This window comes from Manacus vitellinus, unplaced genomic scaffold (assembly GCF_001715985.3).
Source record: "Manacus vitellinus isolate BGI_N305 unplaced genomic scaffold, ASM171598v3 scaffold_31_pilon, whole genome shotgun sequence".
NCBI lineage: Eukaryota > Metazoa > Chordata > Aves > Passeriformes > Pipridae > Manacus > Manacus vitellinus.
Window position 1 is genome coordinate 460,121 of NW_021940379.1, and position 23,725 is coordinate 483,845.

Here is a 23,725-nt window from a genome sequence, read left to right on the forward strand (position 1 = left end):
GATTTAGCCTAACAGTGATCTGCCCTCAAAGACATTCATCTGTCACGTCTAATCGAAGGGGAATAAGGAGACGAACCTTTCCTCTAAGTAATTCAAACAGATGGCACATGGCTTTGGTGGGAACTGACTGTAAGTTGCCCCTGTAACAAGGGTAAATTTGGCAGCGCTGCACACCCAGAGACGCTATTTACGAGTCAGCGCGAAAGAGATCTCTGCACGATTTCCTTGGGTTTTAAAACCTGAATTCACAACCACCGTATCTCACCGCTTTTGTGGTTGACACATTCAACCAGCTTTCCACCCACTTTTTCACCCCCTTTAGTGCCAGCAAGACTGAGTCTCTCTTGTTTGCAAGTTTTTCCTCTTCTCAAAGTAATTCTTTACTTTTGAGGGATCAGCAGAAGATAATCAAATGCACCATGCCAACATGTTAAAGCACATTTTTCTATCAATATTTCAAATATAACTATTAGTCTGGGCCTCTAGTAGCTTCTTTCTTAGCCCATAAAGCACACCAAGCATTCAGGTTAGTTTTTCTTTCCATGTCCTATTTAGGAAATAAAAGGTTTATTTTCTCTCCCTCTCTCTTTTTCCCCCCAAACCTCAATCCCCAATTTCTCTTTCCTAGTTTTTTCATACGACATCTCTTCCCTGCTTCTCCAGACTCACAGTAAAAAGCATTTCTTGATCACCTTGCTCTGGGTTCTTCCTCTCCTCCAGAGGAGCAACAAATGGCTCTTAGGACACTTTGCTCTGTTTCCTCTGTTGGAAGACAGCCAAATCTTACTCAACTCTCTTCCTCAGGTCTGTCACTCAGCCCACTAACCTATCCCCATTTTCCACCCACACTGAACAAGCCATAAGGTTTCCAAACTTGTCTGGAAAGCTTAATCCCAAATTCAGTTTGTTGTCCTATAGGAGACCAGACATGAAACCAATACGAATGCTTAAGAGTTCCCATGATATCTCAAAGCAGGTGAGGACCATTATTGTCAGATTCCTAGCATGCAACAAGGCTGATAGGGAGCACTGAAAGATGTGGGGGAACAAGAGACCAAATGCACATGCAGTGGCAGTCCAGGAGAGTTTACTGAATTCGAAGGAGCAGTAAACTTGCACACTGGTTTTCCAGACCGGTCAGGGGAGGATTGGTACTAGAGAACCCGAGAGTAATCCCCAGATTACCCTTCAACACGCTCACAGGGAGCAAATGTCACTGTGCATGGTGAGCATGGCAGCTCCAAAGCACGCTTTACGTTTCATGTTAATGAGTATTAGCACGGAACCCAACTTCCTTCCCCTCCCTAATTTTTATATAATTAAAGACCAGAATGAGCATTTTGTTTCAATCTGCAACAGTGACAGACAACAGCACTGCAGAGTAACAGGAAAGGGAGAGAATGAAGAAAAAAAATGGAGGTGGTAGACACTTACTGCTCTGGCCACTGCATGAAATGAAGGCTTGAGTGCACATTTTTGCCTGATTGCATAGCTGTCTCTGCTGCCCATCTAATCTGCTTAGAAAACTGGTTTTGAAGGATATGGTTCAGACATACCACTCGCATGGGGAGGGGGGAGTGATGAGGGGAGAAAAAAAAAAGTGCTGCAGCTGCAAAAGATAAAATAGAGACAACTAATTTTCTCAGAGCTTGCAACACAACCTCTCCCCCTCCTCCACATGCAGTCGCTGCACTGGCAGGATAAGCTGGAGATTCTCCAGCGTAAGCAAGAAGGCACAATAAGGTGTGCAGGCCCTTCTCCACCCCGATACCCACAGCCCTGGGGGTACCACAGAAAGCGGAGGCTGACAGCCCGGGGCAGGGGGGGACATTCCTCTGCCTGCTCCTTTCAATTGCCTTCCCATTTTCCGGAGGGGGACGTGAGAAATGCACATTGCAGGATGTTATGCCGAGACAATAATGAGCGTAAGGGAGCTGCAGACTCCTGCTGTACCAATTGGTGGCTGGGTTCTGAACTCTCATTGTGTGATCCGATTTCTCCTGTCATTCAAGCCATTTTGCAAACTCCAAGCATACGTTCATTTAAGCCATGTGTCCTGAAATCTAAACAGCTGAAGGGGGCGGGAGGGGTAGGGAGAGGGGAGAACCACTGGATTTCTGGTGACAGTGTCTAAAATACACATTTGCACAAGGAAGTCTCACTTTAGATAGTCACTTAGCAAAACAACTACAGCTGCTGACAGGCAAGAGGTACAGTTTCAAGTGACCATCAGACATAAAATAGGCCAAATAAATTACTGCAGTCTAAAGGGAGTGGGTGTGTGTGCTCCCACAAATGTAACAGAGATAACAAATGGATTACCACTGGGTACCCGACGTCAAGATTAGCAGCCCCAGTTCTCATTCCAGTTACACCATAGCAATGACTTTACCCAGGATCGAGTAGAAGAGAAACTGAAATCAGAGTCTGACCCAGGATGTCAGGGAGGCAGCTGCTTTACTTTTTTAATGCCTAGAATTTCAACCCAGTTTGCTTTGTTTCAGGAGTCTAAGCTGCCTCTGGCAGAAGGGCTGGCAGCCTTTGCCAGCTGCCACGTGATCTGCAAGGATGTTTTCTAAATAGAATTTTTTTTTTTTGAGGTGGGGATGGGGGAGAGGAAATGGAGGTTGTTAGTGATGGAGGCAGACAGCACGAGAAGTATATTAGCATGTTTTATCCCTTTCCTCTAAGATATTTTGTTCTTTATTTCTGTTCCATGCCCATATATACACTTACCCTCTCCTTTGCACCCTCATACACATACACCCATCTGTTCTTTAAAACGGTCAAGGCCAGCTCTGGTCTTTGTGAGGTCTTTGAGGAAACATTGTGTGAGTGCTAACTCCCTCACTGAAGTAAAATACAAGGGGCTTTTACACGTATATAAACAATTTTTAAGCTTTCCAAATATTAATTGCTTACAGAAATTAAACATCTGCTAACAATAACTCCCCAAACAAATGAGAAGATGGTTTCAGTCTGACTGAAATGCTTTCCCTTGCTAATTGCTAAGAATACCATTTTCTTGACTTTTACAATGGCAATTTCATTAGGTCGTCTCCAATTATCCAAAAATTTCAGTCCTTTCTCTTTCATGACAGACTGGAAAAGGTCCAATTCCCATCTCCAACACAACTTTCAGGGTCCTGCAAAACCAAGTGAGAAACTGGCAATTATGACGAGCCACAAAAAGTCCTCAGGGCCGAGACTGCCTACGTGGGTTGCAGAGTCCACCTGCACACCTTTTCTTACCACCTCGCCCACAGTTCCCTCCGAGTCTTCCGAGTTTTCACAAGTATCCTACTACAGACAACATCCCACTGTGGCAACTAGGTACTGGAAGTGCCGAGAGGAGCTGAAATGCTGATAATGCGCGAATGCTCAGAATAGCTGGTGCCAGGGGGAGAGAAGGGGGCCACCAGCTGAATTTTCAACACATAAGGAAATAAGTCAGTTGGGTAAAAGCCCCATATGGCTGCCTGGGAACATGGAGCTAAAAGGGCTTTCATTGCTTGGAGAACTGCAGATCTCCTCCAGCTTCTCATCCTCACTCTGTGCAACTTGGTGCAGAAACTTAAAAGAAAACTTTCCAAAACCCCACAGTCTTTTATTACACGAGATAAGGAACTAGTTCTTTGCATGAATATGTTTCCTGCATTTAAGAATCAAAAAGCATTTAGCATTTGCCCTCGGCCTAGCTCACTCAAGGTCAAATAGCAAGTTCAGCAGCAAAAGATGACAAGGACTCAGGTACATCCAAATCCCATTCAACTGTTGTACCCATTAGACTGAAGAGATGTTAAACACCCTCATGGCGTCAAGAATGACTAATGCCCTCCCAGGTCAGCCAGTGACAGAGAACTGGGAACTCACACATCTCCTTCCTCTGCCTCCCACTCCAATATTGTTGCAAAGCCCACGTGATGAGATTTTCCTAATCAGCAATTAAATAGTTAATGCTTACAATTACAGCAGATGGAACAGGAGTTGCTGCAGGGAAGGTATGCAGAGGGAAGGAGGAGAAAAGAGACAGCAAGGAGGAAAAAGCAGGCAAGGAAACAATCCTACAGGAAAGCAGTTTTCCCACTAAAAGGAGTGATTAGTTGACTAGACAACGTAACCCTTAAGACTTTGTCTAGACTAGGATAAAATGCTGTATTGTTGAAGTCGTTTGAGGCGCAGTGTAGGTAAGGCTCGGCCTTTGAGCATGTGGTAGCTGAAGTAGAGACTAATTAGGACACGTTCACTAACATGTCTTAATGTTCCATGTTTAAGTCCTTGCCCAAGAACTCAAGGCTATGCAAAGCAAAGCTCTCTGATGCTGTCCTAATGATTGTAAAAGCAAAGCTATGACACAGTGCAAAGAAATCAGAATGTTGAGGAATTGCTCAAGTCTCACATCCCCCATTTTTCACACGCTCATTGAATGCCTATAAACATTTGCATCCTAAAATATTCACCAGCATTTTACTGGACAACCTGCCACGACATTTTTCCTCTATAAATCTAATCAAAGCCCCAAATGTCAATACGAAAAGAAACCACAGGCTAACAGCCTACACTCCTGTGACCTATCTTTTTGCTCCAGTGTTTGCCCAGGCAGATTTAGGAAGGAGAGTGTGAGGGGAAAAGAAGAGAACACTAAGAAGAGTGTGCCCAGGGCTTTAGCAACACCATAATTTTGATAATCCATTACCAGATTTGTAATTAAAATCAAGTCCCACCTCACTAGGACAGCCAGATGTATCCATAGAGGACTCCTTCAGAGGGTTGTTACAGTAAATACCAGGAGAATTACGAATGCTGTAGCTTCTTCTTAACCCTTCCAGCAGTATTTCAGAAACCGCCTGTCAGTTTGAAAGACTGATCATTTTTCTCCCAGCTCGTTGCAGGCTCTAGGTGTGCCCCTAACCAAATAGGCTTACCACTTAAAAGCTTAATTGCACCTGTGGCTTAAACCTTATCCCAGACAGCACTCAGGAGCATTTGGATTTGGGCGTTTCAGGTGTGACACTGGGGCCTGCGCTCACGAACAGAGCTGGGCAAGTCGGACTGGGAGCCCCTGGTAAAAGCAGACTCTGTACACTGGGGAGCAAGGGATGGGGAAGAAAGAAATGCTTTTTCCATTTTGATCACATTTTACTGTATTTATGTTTCCACAACTGGGCATGAGTAATGTCCACCTCCTTGTTTGTGACTGAGGGCAGGTTTCAGAGTCTCCAATTTCTTTTCCACAACAAAAAGATCAAAGTTTGAGCCACTTGTGCAACTTAGGTGTTTACAGTGAACTGGTCTAATCGCATGGCAAGCCCTCCCTCCTGTTATCAGTCTCACACTGAGCCAAGCTCCTTCATTCCATAAGCACCAGGAAGGACTGAGAGGAGAGGGCACACGTCTGGTGTCCATTATAACCCACCATCCCTTCTATCTGCTCTTACACGGGAACTAAAATACAGGGTGCTAGGGAAAGGCCCAACATGTTCAGGTAAATATTCACTCAGGGTCTGGTCTGCAGGGCTGACAAACCATTTCCAGGTTGTACTTTTAAAAAGTCTTTCTAAAAAGCAAGCAAATGCTGTGTGAAGAACCACAATGAAAGAGAAGATTCCCTTCACTCACCTTTCAGTATTGCCTGGGTATTTCAGGCTCATGGTGCATCTTATTGACAAAGGAAACCTGTGCTGCCTTGTCAAAAGTTACTTGTGAAAGAGGGAGTTCCAGCAGCCAAGCTTCCACATTTCTAATCTCTGTGTCTCATGCAAGGACACACAAACTTTCTGGGTCTCAGTTTTGTAAGCTATGAAATTGAGCTAAATTTTAGGGGGTTGTGAAATTGTTTTTAATTAATAATTGCAAAGTGCACATCTTCAGATGAAAGGTATCATATAAATATTAATGAGCTCAGACTACTAGCAGTATGTGTGTCTCTCAGGAATCGTAAGCACCATGGATGGATCAAAGAGGACATGTAGCTCTAAGAGACAGAGTGGTGGGAGTTGTCTCTCTTTAACTGTATTTTAAAGTAGATCCTCAAGACTGTTGTGGATATTCCCTATCAAGTTACAGCAGCTTTCAATTAAAATTACATTTTATCCTTAGGCAAAATTCCACCGTGTACCTTTTAATATTAGCAGGGCACATTTTCACTCCTGTAGATATTTCTTCTACATACATGCATTACTAGATCTTTGTAAATAGGGGTCAAACCAACTGGGAAATAGGGATTTTACCTTCGTTTTCATCCAAATAAATACCCCTTACCTATTACATTGCTGCAAAACTTCCAGCTCTGCTGCGCTGCCGTGACAAGCAGCAGGATGAGGACGTGGCAGCTGTTTGCTCCCGGTGTTCGTCGCTCAGTCTGGCAGCACTTCAGACACGGAGCTGTCCTTTGAATGAATATGGCAGAACACGCCGCCCGGTGAAGATGCTGCCTCTGCTCCCCTGAGCAGCCGTGCCCCGAGCAGGGGCTGCACGAAACGCGGCCACGCCCGAGCGGTCGGAGCCGCTGCGGGGGCTCAGCGCGGGCATGTTGGTGCAGGGAGCGGGCAGCGGCAGCCCGGCCCCTGAACCCAGAGCCCAGAGCCCAGAGCCCAGAGCCGGCTGCCCTGCTGGGCAGGCACTGGGGAGGAGGCTCAGCCTCCTCAGGAATGCGGGATGGCCGCAGGCCTCAGGAGTGTTTTCCAAAGAGGTGCTTACGTTTGTTTCTCTTAGGGTCCAGCGAACCTGCGCTGTTTTGTTGTTGGGGGGTGGTGGTGGGGAATGAGGAGGAGTTGCTCTGTTGAGTTTTTAAAAAAAAAAACATCAGAAGACAACAGGGCGCAGAGACCAGAAATCTTTCTTTGCCTGAGGAAAATTCAGTTTTATCAGCTGCTTTCTTACCTCTCTCCAGCTGTAAGACCCCATGGGCAGCTTTCTGCCCACTTCTCTGCAGCCAGGGCATCCCAGATGCTTTGTGAGCCTGACACGTGGCCAGCCAAGGGATCTACGGCAACTTCCCTCCTTCCTGGGGGCTGCCTTGCATTTCCTTAATGGAGTCAGACCACTGGCCCTCTGTCCTGCCTCAGGCACATCTCCATGAGCTCTGCTCTCTGCAGTTGCTGCTAAGGCACTGCTGTGGCTGCCTCTGGTTTTGTCTACACTGGAGTAACTGGGACTGATTGCTCAGTGTTGGTAGCAAGAACAAAAATCAAATGGCACAGGCACACCTGAGGTGGTTGTAATTGTGTCCCTGAGCTACTCAGAGGGACCACAGTGAAGAGATGGCATTAAGAATCCTTACCAATTCTTTGGCAGAAGAGGGAGAAATTTCGAAGATGATCAGAACAAATAACACCTTGATAGCTAGGGAAAAAAAAAAAAAAGCCCAGAAATTAATTTCCTCCTGGGTTGCCTATAAAGGATGGCATGTTCACAACAAGGTGAGTGGTGGCCAAAACAATGGTCTATTAACTTGGATCTACTTGCTGTCTTCAGTGCTAAAAGATATGGCAGAAAATGTAACTGTGTTTTGATACTAAATAATATAAACCTGGACACAGTGCCAACAATTTTTAGGCAAGGAACCATGAACCCAAAACAGAGAGATGGGAGGTTAATTTCTTCCCCCAGCCACACCAGGGAATTTTACACTTCTGTATGAATAATGTTTTTATAGCAAACCCAGGCATCAGTCCTAGCAAATACCTCTCTGTAAACTCTAGCCCAAAAGAATCACTTTGGAAAAGGTCATACCACCTCCTGTTCCCAGAATTAAGTTAATTAGCACTTGTCCCTCTCTGTATAAGGTCAGGGATCCTCCCACAAAGGAGGTACACAACCAGATTGTTAAAAGATGTACATATGCCCCCTTAAGCAAATAGGCTTCTTAGTAGTATCACTAAGATTCCCTTTGGTCATCCCTGTAGAACTCTCAATTGGGAGGGAAGCAGGCTGGGAGATGAGCATAACCAGTGCTTTGCCAGGTACAGGGAGCACAGTACAGGCCAAGAAGAGTGCTGGTATTTTAGTACTAGGTAGTGATATCTCTCCATCTGGATGACATTTACCAGGTTCAGCACCAGCCTTCATGCAGAATGAAATACCTGAACTATGGGAATGTTTTCTCACTGAATTTGAAAGATTTGCAAGGCGTTTTCCCCTCTGACACACTTTGTTTCTCTTATTCCATCCAGGCATTTGTGCTGTATATATTGTTGAAGTATTTCACTTCCCCTCCATGTGACCACCTACGTGCACTGACAGAAAGCAAAGCCAGGTAAGACCTGCTATCAGTTATATCTGGGTGCAACTGAAGTTTGATCAGCAATGAAGGTCAACACACTGCTCTGTATTTTCTGTCCACAAAAACGTTACACAGTGCACTTACTGAAAGAGGGAAAAAATAGCCAGGCCCACACAGTTCTTGGGCACAAAAATATTGTCACAGGTTGCCTGCCACAGAAGTTACTGCTGGTTTACAACAGTAGTTTAGGAACAGAAACCCAAACGTTTAATTACAGACATGTCCATCCTAATCTAACTCTAACATAGCACAAACTATGTAGGATGTTAAACCCCACTTCCTAAGCCTTTCTGTCACAGCCATGACTGCTTGCTCTGAGCACAGCCTCGAACCTGCTAAGCAGGAAAGGACTACACCAAGGAGGACAGGCTCCAGTTCCCTGGAGAGAACACTCCTTTGCAGGGCCGTAAAAAAAGGTTCAGAGACTATTTGTGTCAACTCCCTAAACCACAAACCACAACTAGCCCTCCCTCTGAAGCACTTGCGTGCTGCTCCTTGCAGAGCTGGAGCAAGATATGTTGGCATCCAGATCACCGCCTTTGGGGGCCCACCCAGCCCTCTTGCTCTCTTCCCACCCCTTATCGCGGCCTTGCAGACCCTCTCCCTGGGCAGCAGAAGACACTGGGGTGTATTTGCCTCCAGCTTTGGCACCTTCTGTTCCACCACCACCCTGTTCTCCTGACCCAGGGTGCAGCGTGCCCACGCTGCTGGGTCCTCTGATACCAAGAGGGGGATAACACGTAGAGAATCACAAGGAAGAAACGTGAAACTGGCAGCTCTGGCATTGCAAACAGAGTGGGACTCAGGATGGATTTGACATTTCAGCTTGAAACTTTAAACAAGGAAAAACTGAACAAAGCAAAGGAATGGCTTATGGGCAGCTCAGACTTGTCCTAGACTTTCAAGCCAGTCATTTCCCATAAATACTCATAATTTCAAACATAAGAAAGGGGGAGAGGAGACAAAACAAACTGAGTCAACTGCTTACTGCCTTTCTGATTCAGAGTCCTCAGCAGATGTAAGACAGAAAATTATTCTAGGAAAAAGTTCCTATTTATGTATCTGGGACAGCCCCCAAAATTTTTACCAGAGGGGAAGAAGAGGACAAGAACTAAACTGCGAACTTGTCCGCACCCTAGCAGGAATTCACCCATTTTTCACCTCCCACAGGTATCATTAGCATGCTACCGAGAGCAGAAAAAACAGCAGCTAAGATCAAACACAAGCTAGTAACAAAGCTCTTCCTCCTGTCATCCTGCAATGGGCCAGAGTTTCTGGCTGCAGCAAGGAGTGTTTTCCTGAAAGGCAGGGCCAGTTCTGAGTCCCTTTTAAAAGAAGGGCCATGCTATGAACGTGCTACAGCTGCGACACAGAAAGTGCAGAAGGCAGGAAGTCTGACGTTCACACCAACCTCAGCCCCTTCACTCACACCTCTTTTCAAATAGCTTTAGCACATGGAGCCCACATTTTCACATTCTCAGAAGGAGCTTTATCTATCACATTGCAAGTTTAAGAGAATTTCTTTAAATTTTAAAAGTCCCTTTTTCCACATTCGAAGACTCACTCAACTGGGAGCAACTTTTAAATTGTTTTTATAAACTGTTCTCCTCTCTGATTTTTGCAATAAGTTGCTACACTCCCTTTTAAAATAATATATATAAGTTTAAAAAACTAAAATACGGATTGAAACACCATACCAACTGTTGTCACAGTCCAAAAATGTCTGGATTTTCAAACTTAAGTCCACTGCTGTGTAAAAGGGCCACACACATGTAAGTGTCAATCAGACTCGGTGGCAAAACAGAGGGACCCAGGCTGAGCCTGCAGAATGGCACAGACTTTCCTGGACAGAGAAGGAGTGCCAGTCCTCACCCATCTGGAATAATTTCTGCATTTTTCAATGCAGACTTTTGGAATTCAACCTCAAGAAACCAGGTGTTTGATTTCTGCATCTCCTGCTTTGCAGTATTTGGTGACGGAAGCAAGAAGAGAGGGAAATAAAGAAAAATGTATTATTTCCAAGGCTACACCATAATTATACCTAATATTACCATTGTAACTGTTTTTGCAGACAACTCAATAGGTCTGTTCTGTGCCCAAAAATTCTGTAGCTGATCCTGTACATTTTTAACAGAAACACTATCTCCATTCCCCTCCTTTCAGTACCAGGATTAAAATAAAGTAACATTCAAAGTATTTGTGAGAAATGGCAAACAAATGGGTAGTACAGCTTGGAGATTGCTTGGCAGCACAAAGCCACATGCAGAAATTAGCCATGGCAAGTAACTAAGTGAGGGCAACAAAACCCAACATTGTCCAGCAGTTGGGCACTCAGCAAAAGACTAATGAGTGAGGGGAAAGAGCCAACCCCACATGATACTGTAAGGTCTCAAGTACTATTTTGAATCAGGTAAACTAATATCTCCTGTACCTGTTCCAAACCACACAGTAATACACAGTCTCTTTTTCTACAAAGTCTGCTGGCTGCCCCTTTGGAAGTAGCATCTATCTTGAAGAAGATCTTGTATTTTCTCTTGGTCTCTGAAAAAGGATCCCAAACAAGTGGCAGGGACACAGGGGTTTGGAAGCCTTTGCATGTTTATCTTTACTGATAAGCCTGCAATCTTTGCTGCAAGCACATCATCCTGTGTCTGCAGCAAAACCTTACTGCAGTCAATGCCTGCCTTGAAACAAGCTTCCTCAGAACTGGGCAATGCCTTTAACCCCTTAGTGGCCCACCTGAAGAGGCTTTGGCATGGAAGACTTATTTTCCTGCTTGCAGGTGCATCATGTTTTCATACAACTTAAAAACCAAACAAGTAAGCCAGACCTGCTTTGAGACAGCAGCAGTGCAGATTATACCTCCACAGATACTATCAGGCTTAGTATCTTACCCTAGGAGAGTTTCATCTCCCCAAACCTCCTTTGGTCCTGTGCAGATCAAAAGTATTGTCCATTTAAAATAAAGGGATGCAGCTATCCAAGTTGTGGGTTGAACACATAAAAATTCATTAGGAGGACTTGTTGAAATTATTCTGTCTAATTGATTGGAGACTGTCAGCAGGACCTATCTGGATTCTTAGAACTGGAGAATCAACCATGATTCCAAGATATCTAATCCTTTTCTAACAGGTTAACTAACCCTGCTTGTGCAGTTTTGTTAATACTTGAATTCTCAGTTCAGGCACAAACATGCATGCCAAGGGCAAACATCCAGAAAGCCACTGGGGATCTCCCAAGGCTGGCATGCCAAGAGCTTGGACAGCCTGAAAGTTACAAACAAGTGGCTTTTCTCTGACAGCAGGTTCCATTTATTTCCTCCCACTTGCTCTTTCCCCATCTCCTTCCTACACCCCTGAGTCAACCTTCACCAGGCAAGTTTCAGTTAAGCATGTGCTTTGCCAGAGGTGTTTTTAAATTATGTTTTTTAAAGTTTATTTATAGCACACACGCACAGTGCACGATGCTTTCAGGGCTTCTGGAGACTTCAGCATGTCAGGTGTGACTTTGCCAGGTGGAAGGAACATGAATTCATCAACTGGCCCATAGAAAATGCCCTCCCCTCCCCTGTATCTGTCTCTCTCTAACTCACAGGTGGAGTGAAATATAATATCCATGATGAACATACTGGAAATTCCAACTGAAAAAAAAATTAGAGGGATCCAACTTAGAGGGATCCCTCTCCAGCTGACCTCTGAGCACAACCAGCAGCCCATGAGACAATACAATTCTGTGAACAGTTTCCTATTACGGCAAGAGTTGGAAAACAGTCCAACAAACTGAACTGGGTGAAACTTGCAGTCAGAATTCACATGGTCCAGCACTCCTTGCATCTGGCAAACAGCAAGTTTCATTTAGGGATTTATCCTAAATGGGTTTATTTGAGGCATATGACTAGTTTCTCTTTTCATAGGAAAAGTGTAACATGACCACAAAATCATTTCTGAGGAGAAAAGCACATATTTTCAGCAAATCTCTGAGCTCAGTTCTGACCCTAAAAGACTTGTTCTCATGGTTAGGCTTCCCAGATATACACAGCACAAGTCGGGTTTTATTGCACAAACCTGTGCCAGAGTGGAGAGATCTCCTGTTCTGCTTCCTGCTCTGTACCTGGCCTGGGCAGGGAGCAGCCACTGGACAGGCCTTTCAAACCAAAGGGTGTGTCCATGACTGCTTTCAGGACAAGTTTAACTTTCCCAGTTCCCAAGTGGTGACAGTGGCTGAAAGACTGTGTCCTCAGCTACACAGCAAACAAAACCAGAGCAAGTTACTCAGAGCAATGGCTCAGAAACCTCAATTGTAGGAGGTGGCACAGAGGAGTTCTGAGAGGAGAAGAAAAGGATGTGGTAGACAATTTGCTAATGCCCAGAAAGTCTGTGTCTGAACCAGGGAGCTGCATGCCAGGATGCCTCGGGGCAGGGCTGAGTCCATTGCTCTTTCCACAGCAGCAGCTTTTTCTAAATTAAGATGTCTTCACACGCAGGACTTGGGAAACTTAATTCAGATTAACTGAAGTTGTGAATTTAAAGTGAATTAGCTAAACCACATTATATCTCTGTACAGACAACTCATCCAGTATTAAAAGGAACTTAGTTTTATCTCATTCTACTGAATTAAGAGCATTTTAATTCTAAGAATGCCCATGCAGGTATTAGTGGGTTGAACAAATAATGAAGTTACATGCTATGCTGGAGCCCAGTGTGGCATAGGAAGTATCCCCACCTGTGTGTTGTTTAAAATATCAGAAGAAAAAAGAACACTGATATCATAAAAAAAGGGGAAAGGCAACAGCACATAAGAAACATTCACATCATTACTTTGAGAAAAGCCAGACACCAGATCCCAGCCCCATCTGCAACAACGGACCTGGATCTAGATTTGGCCTCCACTATTCCATGAGCCACTACTCTGACTACCTAACAGAGGATAATTCTCAAGTTTTAGAAGCGAGATTGTGGTGTTGTTTGTGAGCATCCAGGTATGTTTCCAGCTTACCTAAGCAGTACAGAGCTCTTACAGCTTCACCAAGGGTCATACACTACCCAGCTAATTGCTTGGACACAATATTTCTTCATCAAAGGGTTCAGCAAAAGTAATTTCATGGAGCAGAAATGGCAAGTAACAACAGTTACTTGCAGAGAAATGGCAGAAACAACAATAGCTGTTTAGGAAAGGAGACTTAACCTCTCTGCTTCACTTCACCTGGGATTACTGGGAGAGCTTGCAGCAAATCAGAACCACAGACTACAGAAGTCCAGGTAGCACAAGGGAGATTGGCCAACTGCTTGAAGTGAGAGTGGTCTGGTAACTATGGTTAGTTACCAGAGCCCAAAAGATCTTTCCTACAGAATATGTGCTACTTTCCATGCCACTCCTTTTTGAGTTGTAGAGGAAGCAATAAAAAGGATAAAGGATTTTTATTATAGATATTAAGTAAACAACACTCTGTCTCCAATGCAATCTTCCACAAGAAGGAAAACCAACTTCTCAAGCAAGTCTAGATTGTTAAACAGGAGACAGATGAAAGCACTGCCTCAGAATGCAAGGAAATCCCAGGCTGGCTGGTTGGGAAAGAATTAGCAACACATAATTAAAAAGAGCACTCTCCCCTTCCTCCTCCCTGAGGTGAACATAGGTCCTGCATATTATTGACTGCTCCATCAGCACCAGACAATGAAGCCATTGCTTGAGGTCTTTCTCATTTCTACCCAGGCTTTCAGTTGCTGGAGGCTGTTTCACACCAGTTACCAGCAGTGTCCATGTGCAGTACGGGCTGTTCACATTGGAGCTTGTGATGAAAGATTCGGCCAGTGGAGAACACCAGGAGGGAGGGAACCACATGGTAGTTCTTATCATGACTTCCAGTAGAGGTTCAGTGGTCCCTTACTGGTGACCTTGATTGAGCACCAGTGGAGCCAACCCTCCTGCTCTTGTGTTTGAGTAGGGAGGAGCTCAGATCACATTTTACTGAACAGAGTAAATCCTGTCACTTGGTAATACCACCTGGAACACAGACTATCAGGATCCTCTCCAGGAAGAGCTACTGAAGGATCAGGAACATCCAGTATATTCATCAGGGCCAATACACAGGGAAGACATGAGATACAGCTCAAAAGTACAGCACAGAAAGGCTCCTGCACAGGTAAAGGCAGGAGTGACTTGGAGCAGAGGACAGAGCCATGCAAAATGGAGCACTACAGAAAAAGCAACAGGCAACACAGGTTATGCCTTCAGCACAAGAGCCAGGGGCTGCTGACAACAGGAAATGGAGAAAAAGCAGCACTCGAAACCAGCAAACAAAATAAACAGATGTGACTGACAGCCTGGAGTGATCCCTCCCCTACAGGCAACAAGATCAGCAACACTCACTGGAGCCAGATCACACACCTTGCTACACCTATCCCTCCTAAAGTTTGAGACTGAGGACCACTCCAGCACAGTGCACAGGGGTGCAGCTGACCTGTGCTGTTCCTTGGTCCCCAGCTCAAGGCAGGGAGTCCAGAAGAATGGCTTAAAAGCACATCATATGTGATAGTGAATAGCCAGCTACACAGAACACTCAGTAAAGGCCAGAAACTCCCTCACCTCAGGGCATAACCAACCACTGACTTCCTCTCCGCACAAGTTATACCATAGTTGTTTGTTTTAGGAGTTCTTGTACCTTTCCCTCAAGCATCTGGTGTTTGCCTGTCTTGGAGAAAGGATGCCAGGCTAGGCAGACAGATCATGGCTTCTTTCTGGTATGGCAATTACTGCATTCCACCCTGGAAGGGGGAGAACACACTGGGGAAAGCGAGGAATGTTAGATGGCAATTTCCAATAACACACGGCCCCATTAAATAGCCTTTCCTCTCCATCTGGCCCTGCCCAGTCATGAAGCAGAACACCAGGAGCACAGAGCAGCACAACTTGGCCCTCTGCACTCTCAAAGGGTCCTGTGTTCCACCGCAGAATTTGGGAACAAAGTTGAGCAGGGCTCAGCTCTCACCCTGGAAGTCCTCACACATGCGAGAAGCAGGATGTTCCGATGCAAATAAATGTCTTACAAAACCAGGAGCAGAATTGTGGTGTGCAGCCCAAGTTAATACAAAATGCAGTATTTAAAACAGATCTCACTAGATACCACAGTCCCTCAACATCAGGCTGAGTCAGTTATCCTACAAGATCTGTGCCTCTAGTGCCAAAAAGAAAAGGTAAAACACATCAAAGGTTACCTACAATACCAATTCCCTGCAATCTTTGACTAAGTCGACCCACGTCCAGCAGATTAATAAATACCTGTGTCACTCTATGAACTAGGGGCTTGGGATAGTGTTTATACTTGAAATGGGCATTTGGCAAAGCCTCTTTCTTCCTTCTCTGGAGCCAGAAGGCTCCCAGGCTCCCCAAGACAACTGTAATGTGGGAAACTCAGACCTGCCTTTCTACCTAAAAATTCTTCTCCCTGTTGACTTTGGCTCTGTGCCAGTTTAGCCATCACTTCCAGGTCTCCCAACTTGTGTGTCAGCAGAAGTTGCCAGTAGATATCTGCCCAGATTAGCTGCCCAGGCACCATCTCACTTGAGGCCTGCTCATGGATACCCTTCTTGAAAGCAGCTGCTGCTGCTGCATTTATCCACTGGAGCCCTCATTTCCTCACTGCCCATCTGCTGCAGGGGAGGCAGAGCCACACAGACAAGACACAAATGACTGACAGGGAAGACCCTGCCACACCAAACAATAAACACCAGGAAATCCAAAGCCTGCACCTACCTCGTGAATTTATGCTGGTTTTTAAAAACAGCAGCAGAATGTGGATAAGCAAGCACAGATACAGTTGAACAACTTATCTAAGTTTAGACAAGCGGTATCTAAATAATGCTGGTTTATCTTATTACTGTAACAAATATAAGAATTGATTTAATAACCTAATGTTGGTTTTGGACAGTAGAGGTCTGCATCAATGGACCAAGACACTAATTATATTATCTTATCAAATCAGTGTATAATAATAGAAGTTCTCTATGCATTGATGGAACTAGGCTTAGCTCTGCTTGAGAAAATAATCCCTGAAAGGCAGGGAATGAGACAGTATTTAGTAGGAACTCCTTGTGCATAGTCACTATTTTCCTTCCTTTTCAAAATATTACTAAGTATTATCTTTAAGGTATCGAATGACAAGAAATTTCCTCGATAATCTTTTATTGCTTGGTATTTAACCTCCCTCTGTCTTTCTGAGAGGTAGTCAATACAATCCTCCAGAAGACTTAAGTAAAAGGGAAAGAACTACTGGTGCATATGCAGATCCATTCATTGTAAGCTGACAATAAAGCTTTTTCCATCAAGGTACAAGCAAAATGACTTGCTGACATTAACTGGCAAGTACTTTGCATTCATATGGTATCTTTCATCTACAGACTTCAAAGCATCTGACAGGAGGCAGGCAGGCGTTGTTTCGTCATCCTCCGAGAAAGAAGCTGAAGCAGAGTGGCAAGACCTCCCCAAGAAGGTAAAACCAATAGCAGAAATCTAAATTAACTGATACCCAGTCCTTAAAAATGAAGTGCTCTGCCCCCAGTACAAATTACACATGCCCCAGAGAGCAGAACTCACCCACACCGCACTGAGAACTGCTTGGGATTCTTTAAGAATGGAAAATTCATTCATGAGAAACTAAACAAACACAGAACACAAGAATCCTCTTCTACACACGGGGAAATGGTGGGGATCTGAGACCAATCCAAATCTGAAGTTCTGTAGTGCTCCAAGGAGGAGTGCTCCTTGAGTGAACCTGCAGAAGCACAGGTCTTCATTCATGAGGAGAGGAAGGGAAACCCTGCTACATAATCTAGCAAGTGTTTAAATAAACCTGCTCAGATGAAGATCTCTCCAGAGAAAAACTAGGACTGTAAGAAAGGTTACGGAAATAATTTTTAAAATGCCATCTTAAAGAGAGTAAGCCTTGTTTCAGCTCTTCCCCTTTTTCTTATAGCTGAATAAATGCTGATTGCCTAGAGTACTCAAAGGGTCAGCAGAAACACTTTTTAAAGACAAATTGGGGGGGAAATCGCTGCACAGTGCTATTTTAAAAGGAGTGTATAGATTCCTCTAAGTTTTGGGAGCAACGAACAAAAAAGGATGCTGAAGGAATCTCTGGAGCAAGCAGTCTTTTAGCACAGAGAGACTGCAAGAGAAATATTTTAAAATGCACTCTCTAGTTATGAGATCTCTCACGGCCTGGGGAGGTGGACAATATTAGAGGCCACTAAATCCTCAAGTTTATTTTTCTAAAAGTTTTCACTTCAAATAAAGCTTTGTTTTAAAATGTATGGGGCCAACTGTTAGAGCATTGAGATCCTGGTTATTAGCCAGCTAGAGCTCATGAATTATGTTTAGTGAGAAGTTTATTGGCTCAGTAAACACCATTCCAGTTCCCCTCACTCCTGAACTGTGGAAGCCAAACCAAGAGATATTCAATGCCACATCACCACTAGAACCAGAGCAACCATTAGGTGATTACAGACATTTTATTTTTTGTAAGGAATTTGCTATTGCATCATTTAATACACAAAAGTCTTTAAATTTACCAAGGCAACACACAAAGAGTAAGTAACTGTTTGGTCCTGTTTACCATCTTCCCGAGCAGGAATATTTGTTTCCATCTCATAACTTTCCAAGTCCACACACTACAGAAATGCAGTCCCTTGAACTCTTAGTAAGGCAGGAGTTTGGCAAGGAATTTATAACACCAGCAAGGCTGGAGCGGGCAAGCACAAGAGCTTTCTGATAAAACCATCACATGGAGTCAGGGCAGAGTATGGGACAGTAACAATCTGCATTTGTTTCTTATTATTGCCACTCTGTCTCAAGGAGACTCATAAAAATGGGGTCTGTTCTGTGTTCTGAGACTTAGATGTTGTTCTTTTTAAGTTATGCACTCAAGAACAACTTACACCATTATAACAATGGCAGATCTGGCTACAACTCAGGTACAACCCAGGTAAAGTACCCATGAGTGCCCAAAATGGGGCCAGGGCAGCCTGAGGTGGCACTGGCTCTGCCTGGCCTTACACCCCTGTGTGCACAGCATCAGGAACCAGGAGACCCAAACACAAGGTAAGCATCTCCAGGGCCAGCAAGAATGATGTGTAGCTGTGCAAATCCAGAGGCAGCTTCTACTCATGTGGTGGCTTTGTCCTGAGCACAGAGCTGTTTTAGCTGATTACCTTTCACTGCCATGAGCTAAAGCCTCACATACAGAGAGTAAGCAATGATCAGTCAGTGTGCAGTGACTTGTTTGTGTGCTTGTTGTTCCAGTTCTCTGGAATAGCTGAAATATGCCAGAAGACTGTACAGGGACTATGTCAGTCCTTGAGGCAAGGAAAGTTAATTTAGTTGGAAGAGTAGGGATGTAAAAGAGAGTGCTGTAATAACAGTAGTCTGTTCTGGTGGCAAAGTAAACTGGAACTGAAGGAGCTGAGGTTCTCTTCCTGGTTCTCTACATCTGTCACACCACCTTGGCCAAATAATGCATCTCTTTGTGTCTCTGCTTCCTCTCTCCCCTTTTTGCCTTTACTGTCCATTTAGACCAGGACATTCTTCAGGGAAGAGATTGTGCCTGTACAGCCCAGTGACAGCCTTAGGGTTCTGCAGTCCCTAAACCAAGCATAGTCCAATTTACATAACACATGAAATACATGAAATCATGTATTCTCATGTAAGTGCTCTTTCTGATACTCTGAGAATCACGATGCTAGAATCTGTCCATATGACAAAGAAGAACCTTGGCAGCACAGATCCTTAGTGTCCAACCTATCCCACAAGGGCATGCCAAGGCCATATCATCACACCCATAATGAAGCACCTCTGGGGAGCAGGCACAGTTAAAATTTTTCCAACCCAGTAGTGGTGAAAGACAAGATACCCTTCTCTTTAAACTTAACCCTCTCCCTTCCAAAGAATGCCTGGAATTTCTACTATTTCTCAGCAGAGAGTGGAAGGCAAAGACTTGGCATGGGGCAAGACAGATAAGAGCAGTTGCCTTCTCTAGGTTTTGTTAACTCTGCATAATTGCTTAGGGCATGTGATGGTTAGAGAGAGACACATCTGTCAGAGACAGACTACAAATCACTAGGATAATTCCAAGCAAACAAAATGTAGTTTACAATATGGCTGTGGTATATAAAACACCTCTGTAAAACTACGGACGGTATAATTCAGCTGCTGCAGGTTTCATTTACAAAGTAACGATACAGTTTTCCCTCTCCAAGACTGCCATTTAGGATCACTAAGATGTTGAATAAAGTCTTGGCAGTCTTCTGGGACACAGTGAAGGTTGATTGTTGTTGGAACTTTCTCTAAGCAAGCCACATTTAAATACCATGTTTTGCAAAAGGGCCCATATTACCTTGCATGTGAATTCAAGTTCCTTTACCAGTTTAAAATCTGGGTCAGAGCAATTTGCTTACATTTGGAGTCCTTTTCCAAAGTTAATGGTGTGTGGGATTTGGAGTTGCAGATACAGGACAACCGGATACTCTGCTATTATCTGCTCTGCATCATGCATCTACCATCTACAGTTTTCCTGCTAAGCTTTGTTCATATGTACAACCCACTCCTTCAGCAGTTGCACACTCAGCATCCTAATGATATTATTCTTGGCCATCCTGTTAAACTCACAGGTAAATGCACAGGAGTGGGCCCTGCTGGATTCTCAATACAGTTTTTAGATGGCTCCAGATTACATCTGGCCAAGGGTGGAAGTTTTGATAAGCAATCATGAAGTTGAGAGCTTTTCTATTCAAATAGGATGTTGACTCCTGCTGACTCTATCTCTGTCACTTCTCTGGTGATAACTAGATTACCCAAATGTACTATGCTCAGGGCTACATCAGACCACCACTTGGAAGATCCAGTTAGTGCTACATACAGCTGCCAAATTGCTGAGCCAAATTTCACAGAGGGATCACACACAACAACAGTGACAGTTGATGTTTGTTTCACTTTGCCGTTCAAGGAGGTACTTTTGGATTACTAATATCTTGTATGACTTGGGTGCTGGCTAATTCAGAGATTATTTTATTGTATCATGACAGGCAGCTGTTAGCTGGATCCTATGCCCTCAGCACACATGTTTAAGTCTCTGTAATCTGGAAATTTAGGTGTCCTACCCAGAGCTATGGTCCTGCCCATATTTATTTCAGTGCTTCTTGGAAAAATAAAGAAAGGAAGGAAATAAGAAAGAAGCCCAAAACCACAATACAAATTTGCCACTTAAACTTACTGACAGAACTGACCTGCAAACTACAAGACAGTAACAGAGAATTATGATATTCACACTTTCTCATAGTATTCCTCCAGGTATAGTATATAATATTTCCTTAATACAAACCACTTTGGAGTGACAGTCAATGAAATACATTAAATACAAATACTGGGTTTAGGATAAAAATGTGGTTCCTACCTATGGGCTTGTAAAGGAAAAGTCAGCAGAGCCTTACTCTTCTTGTAGGTATATTCTGAAGTTTCATCCCCTTGTTCACAAGCCAGGCAGAATAAAAATATCCACCTACACTAAACCAAAGGGAGCCACTCGTAACCCAGACACAACCACAACAGACATTCTCGACAGTCCTTGGCTTAATAGAACACTGCTTTGTGGTTATACCCACCACTAGGATTTCATCTTGCAAGTTCTAGCATGTTTAATTTATTCCAGGTCATACATCAAATATAATATTAAAATTGGAGATGGCGTTTGAGATTGAGACTTTCTTTTGCAGTTCGAGTAGAGAGAACATGGTTGAGACTGTGGGTGCATGAGCATATATTAATACCTAAACACAAACCTGCAGCCATCACTCAAGAAAAACAATTGGTCTTTAAGAGAGGAAAAAAGTTGTAAAAAGAATCAATTCCATTAAATAGCTCTATAAATCAATTCCACCAAAAATCAATGGGAAACTACATCCACAAGGTGCCAAGTAACTCCCACACATCAGGTGCAACTGTCCGTGACAGAGGCCACACAGCAGCTCTGCCTGCCGGGAATCCAGGCAGCCAGGAATCCAGCCAGAGGGCTGAAGTGGGGACCTGGCACTGCCCACGCTGCCCTCCCACTCCTCCCACAGCACTTCAGCCCTGCCTGCTCAGGGGGAGCTGCTGAGACCCCCGGGAAAGCAAGAGCACTGCTCCCTGCCAAGGCCTGCACACGTGTTCCATGGAGCCCACCCTGGGATCGGCCCCACGCTCCCGGGGGCCACACAGACACAGCAGTGGGCAAGTCCCTCGTAAAAATCAGCGGATGAAAACTCAAGTTTCCTGTTAGAGCCACGGGTCTTACATGCCCGAGTCTAAAATGAAGCATTTGGGATTTTCCAACAGGCTTTGTGCCACATCAAGTGTCCCCAAAGGGGAGTTGGCTTATGCACAGATATGGGGAGGGTGGTAGGGGAACATTTGGGATGTGGGGCCCATGAGCCACCAGCACACAGTAAATCACACACCGGTTAAACAAAGAACTAGTTTAAGCACAAGTTCATGAGTTTCACATTGTGTCAGTCTTGACAGTTCAGTGACTCCCCAGTGACTGTGCCAGGCCACTGCCCTCTCACTTTCAAAGTGCAGCTCAGTTGCATTTTCACATTTATAGGTGGTGGATGCCCCTTCAATGACTGGAGAAACCCTTGGGGCTTTCATTTTGTGCTGGCAGCTCTCAAATGACTTTAGAAACAACCCCCCCAGGGCTTTTGTTCTGTGTGGCAGAGCAGAGAGGGCATGGAAGATTCTGGCTTTGTTAAAACCTGCAGAAAAATTCATGTCCTGTGTCTTCCCCTTCATGTGCTCCACGTGTGCTGTCATGTCCCTGGACCATTACAGACAAACTCTAAGAAATTCAGACCAAGCATTTTTGCAATAGAAAAACTTGATGAGTTGGCCTCTGCTATTCAGCACTAAGTACCAAACCTCATTTTTTCCTGTTGCAACTGAATGTCAAGAGTAACTGAGTTCAGTTATTGCACACAGAAACACTCATGTCTAGTACTATTCACCTATATTTAAAATAGAGAAAGAGTGCATATATGTGTATAGCAAATAATGAACAATTTAATGAGAAGGCTGAGGACTGTCCATTGCAGGGATTGAGACAATCTACTGCTTCTCTCCAAGGCTCTGTGACCCAACTGCAGGAGGGATCTGATCTGCAAATTGCATCTTTTAGCAATCAGCACCCTCAACGTACTGATTTCAATGGGATTTGAGAGCAGTTGATATCAAAGCTTTCATCAGTCACAAGTTTCCCCCAGATGTAAGGACATGCCGTTCTGGAAAGCAAGACATTGACATAAGCTGGAGGTTTGATGTCAAGAATAAGTGGGAACTGTACAATCAAAACCTTCAATCTAACCACTGGTATCTGGCAAGACAAAGCAGCAACACATACAAGTTTGTCTCTTTTGGAATATTCCTTAAAACTTTATCATATGATTCTTCTGCTCCCAAAGAATTAATCAAATATTAAAAACTATACTAAGGGAAGCTGAAGGACGTTCTCAGTGAACAGCCAGATTTTCCTGCAATTAAGAGTGAATGTTCTTCATTCTGCAGTGAACTTTATTTACTGGGATTTCAGTTTCATACAAGTCAGGGGAAAAAAAAAAAGATTTTTGCCAAGTGGCCTTCAGGTATTATAACTGGAAGGGTGTTTGCAGAGAGTTTTGAAACACAGATCCTGTTCTAAAGAGAGTCTCCATGCACAGACAGATGCCACACCAACACTTGCATGGATGTAACCTGAAACTATTTGGTGACTCTCTGAAGGTCTGCAGTAGCTCAGAGTGAAGAAATTACTGTTATATTGATGAAGGACAGCCCAAAACATGGTGCAAAGTTTGTGTGGAAAGAGACAGAGAAAACAGAAAGGAACAGACACAGCTCAGGGAATGAAGAGATTACAGTGATACAGCAAATATGTAGGAATGGTTGGAAAAAGCAAGTATGTGCACAACTGAGGACCCTGGAGGAAGCAAAGAATCCCACAGGTTAGACAACCAAAGGATAAATTGCAATAAGCAGACATTATGGACTAAGAGTTGAAGCCAGCACAGGGATCTAAAGTGTCAACTTGCATTTAAAGACTATCACAGTTAAAAGCATACACCAAATTGCATAATAGACAAATGAAATGAATTGAAAGAGTAATCTGTGGAAATAGACTCAGAGAGAGGATTGTAAGGATTTTTTTTTTTTTAAATCCTGCTCCCAAACTCTTTTATACTCAAGGAAAAAAAAATCTTAAATCCCATTTCCTGCCACTGTAGGGCTAAAAAGTTAAAACCATATTTCATAGCAGTTAACGTGAAACAGGATTACTGTGCCGACTTGTTCTTAAAGAGCAAATACATTTTAAAAACTAGATTTGGAAGGAGGTATATTTCTTTCTGACAAATCCTCTGACAAGAA

At 44.0% G+C, this 23,725-nt stretch overlaps 1 long non-coding RNA gene across 1 annotated transcript in view; it reads left to right on the forward strand.

The window, feature by feature from the left end:
• The first annotated feature begins 8,175 nt into the window (after positions 1 to 8,175).
• Positions 8,176 to 23,725, forward strand: part of LOC108640356 — a 64,033-nt gene continuing 48,483 nt past the window's right edge. The window contains exons 1-2 of the long non-coding RNA XR_001921124.1: positions 8,176 to 8,257; positions 16,681 to 16,772. This is a non-coding gene — a long non-coding RNA (uncharacterized LOC108640356). The remainder of the gene's footprint in view (positions 8,258 to 16,680; positions 16,773 to 23,725) is intronic.